Source organism: Oreochromis niloticus, linkage group LG15, assembly GCF_001858045.2.
Source record: "Oreochromis niloticus isolate F11D_XX linkage group LG15, O_niloticus_UMD_NMBU, whole genome shotgun sequence".
In the NCBI taxonomy this organism is placed as follows: domain Eukaryota; kingdom Metazoa; phylum Chordata; class Actinopteri; order Cichliformes; family Cichlidae; genus Oreochromis; species Oreochromis niloticus.
Window position 1 is genome coordinate 35,696,471 of NC_031980.2, and position 3,392 is coordinate 35,699,862.

General features: G+C 40.4%; 1 non-coding gene across 1 annotated transcript; it reads right to left on the reverse strand.

Moving 5' to 3' along the window:
- Positions 1 to 674: 674 nt before the first annotated feature.
- On the reverse strand, positions 675 to 780 carry LOC112842546 (U6 spliceosomal RNA). Its single transcript, XR_003214358.1, has one exon. It is a non-coding gene; the product is annotated as a U6 spliceosomal RNA (small nuclear RNA).
- Between the last annotated feature and the right edge of the window lie 2,612 nt (positions 781 to 3,392).

The following is a 3,392-nucleotide window of genomic DNA, read 5'->3' on the forward strand; positions in this document are numbered from 1 at the left end:
GATGAATTTCATTCATTTTTTAATTTACTTTATTCATTAGAAAAAAAGCAGCCAAATTAAAAAAAAACTAGAACATAAATACATTAGAAAAAATATTAGCATACCTATACAATATAAAAGCTAAAGCTAAAGCTAAAAAAAGCAGTGTCTCACTGAATATGAATTTAGATATCTAATGCTACAGAAATGATCCTGTTACGCAGGTATTCCTAATCATAACTGGATGGTAGTTTTCACATTTAATAATGGAGACTTTCTACTTTAAAGTACCAACTTTTCAATATCTAAATACAATAAAGTAAAAAAAAAAAAAAAACCAAAATACTTAATAAGCCTTTCTCTAAGGGCCAATCCCAGACTGTATATAACATGGTCATGTCACTGTGACATGGATAGAAAAGTGATAGACAAGTACCTATTTCTATTTTGAGCGCTTAAAGCTGTTTTACTTGAAACCTCATTCACACACACATTTATAAATGTGCTTATTTCTGCACCTAAACACGTTTAACCCAACATTCACACTCACACTCCAATAGATGTATCAGGGGCAGTCCAGAGTTCAGTATCTTACCCAAGGATGCTTCGACATACAGACTAGAGGAGCTAGGGATCAAACTGCCAACCTTCTAATTAGTCGACAACCTGGTCTTCCTCTTAGCCACAGCCACCCCTAAGTTTGCAAACGTGTCACGATTTTACGTGTCATCCTTGCACATGGACCATGCTAATCTTCTCTGTACTATTTCCAGTTTAGTGTATGCACTTGGCAAAACAAGCACATCCACTGCTTACTTAAGACCCACCTTGGCCCATCTTGGTGTTTTGACACTAGATGTGAGTGAGCAATGGCTCAAAGAAAGCAAGGACCATTCCACACTCACTCACAACCTAGCAAATAATGAGTCTGATGGGGAACATAATTTGCAAAATTTCATGTTTTCTTTTCAACTTTAAGTAACTGAACCCAAAAACTTTTATATACAGTCTATGAGTTGAGTGCATACCCATTGGATAGGATACAGTAACCAATAACTGTAAGAGTCAGGGCTAGTGTTACAAATTATGGCTTCACACTCTGATTACACCCTGTTTAACAGGGGCACATAATCACATTACATTTTTCTGTAATGTAGTACTATATTACCTAGGATTACCTTACTTTGGTAATCAAATTACAATTACTAAACAAAGATATATCTGCTTTCATGAGTTCTTTGGCTAACTGCATTTTGGCCAAAGAGAAAAAAAAATAATCAAATGTCCTTTTTTCGTGCATGATTGTGCAACAATTGCATGAATACAGTTCATATGGTTCACAACGCTGGAGGAGTGGTTACATTACTGTAAATCTATTGAATTAAAGCACAAGACTCACTGACAGCAAAGTGCAAACTGCATCCAGGCCAGAAACAACTATCCGCTGCTGTGAACATAACAGCAAATCTCTCCAAGAACATTCAAAGGCAAGACGCTAAACCCAGGCTAGCAGCAAGAGACCCCCAGACACAGAGTGATGCTCAAGCTGACTGTGTGCCGACTACATACAAGGGCCAAAGCTTGTCAGCAGTTAACTAAAGCAGAGATGAACTAGCTTGTAGCTTCACAGAGAGAAAGTCCTCATCTTCTACAGTAGAACTGCTGCTGCCACAACATTTTTCTGTGTCCTGACTGGCTTTCATCAACTTTTCCATTGGCTTGGTGGTAAAAATTGAATACTGCGATTAAGATAAAGATTTGTGCTGTTATTGCTAAGTGTCAATTACATGACACTCTCAGAAGATGTTGTAGTATAACAAGCAGTGTAACAAATAACTTTCTACAAAATTTCCAGAACATTTTTCTATGCATTTCTACATAAATAAGCAATAAATAAATAAGCAAGTATGCACACAATCACCTTTACGTACACACAATGATAACCACTTATTCTTCTTTTTACAGCAGTTATTGTTACATCCATTTATCAAACACTCATTCAATTGCAGCACCTTTCAGCATCACGAAACTGGCGACACTTCCATTCAATTGTACTAAATTTCCACTACATTATACCTCACCCTATGCATCTCTTAACATCCCAACTGGGGCGTATAAACCTATTGTGCTGGAAATTCTAAATCCCATTCTCAACGAGATATCCTCTTTGATTTCAGGTGAGATATATACAGGTGCTTCTCTTTCTCACGCTGTTCTGTAATGCAATCGCTCCCAGCTGAAACTCACTCAGCCTTTCTGTAAGCCCAAAGAGACTGAGCCCGCTCCCCAAACAAGCCATTTGCCTAAGCTGCCTGTCAGTCGGATGCATTTGTTTGCACTGAGAGTTTAACTCCACAGGGCATGGAGGATGCTAATTGTTTTGACTTGGAGGGGGTCCCTCAGGTGTGTTTGTTGGGAGAAGGAGGGGGGGGCACCTGTATGAATACACTAGCATGCCTTTAGTTTACATAGACCAAGGCAGGGAAACACTGGCACACCTTTTACTCTTGAATGCCAAACAGCAGTTGTGGCTTCGTGGGGTTAGCATCCTGCAGAGTCTTTCTTGGCTCGCTCTAATGTCAGTAATTATGCTACCAGCATGAACGTTGTGCCATTAACAAAACAGAGGTTGAGATAGGGAGGAAATGTCAGCAGTAATCTGAGTTTGGGCCTACGTCATATACGACATAACAATATGAATCAGTGGGACCTGAGGAAAACTGCAAATTTACAAGTGTAATAAAGTAACAAGTGACTTGTGCATCAAAGTGGAGTTTTAGTGTACTAAATTTAACATCAACTTCCCCTATAGAGCTTCACTCTATAGTGGCTTTTCAATTAAAACACTGCTTTGACAAATGGTACGCTCTTTACCCAGCTCTTCTGAAAAGGCCCCAAATTGCAGCAACCAGGAAACTTTAAAGCATAATATGGACGAGAGACAAAAAAGAAAGGAAAAAAAGCACAAAAAAGGCATCTGTGACATAACATCAAAAGGGCTATTTTCCTATATTTTAGAGGGGCTGAAACCACTGCCTGCTTTGGTCAGCAGCCATTGGAGTGGTCAGCGTGGAGAATTCAGTGTGCTCCATCATTCTGATGGCTGTGTCCAATTGTATTATGCCAGAGCAGCAGGTAGCCCGGGCTGCCGGGGTCGTAGCTCTGATGGCCTCACCCCATTGGTCCAGGGACTCCGGCCAAGGTTCACGGGTCAGGGCCTTGTCCGGACACAGGCTTGGCTCCTGGCCAATGGGTCGAGCCGGTCAGTTGCAGGGAGCAGCACTGGTCAGCAAATGATTTATAGACGTGGCGGATGAACAGAATGCTAAGAGGCTGCGCTTGAATCTGGCCTCAGTTTGTCTTAAACTTTCTCTAAAGGCACAATATGTTCATGCTTTCACACCATAACTGCT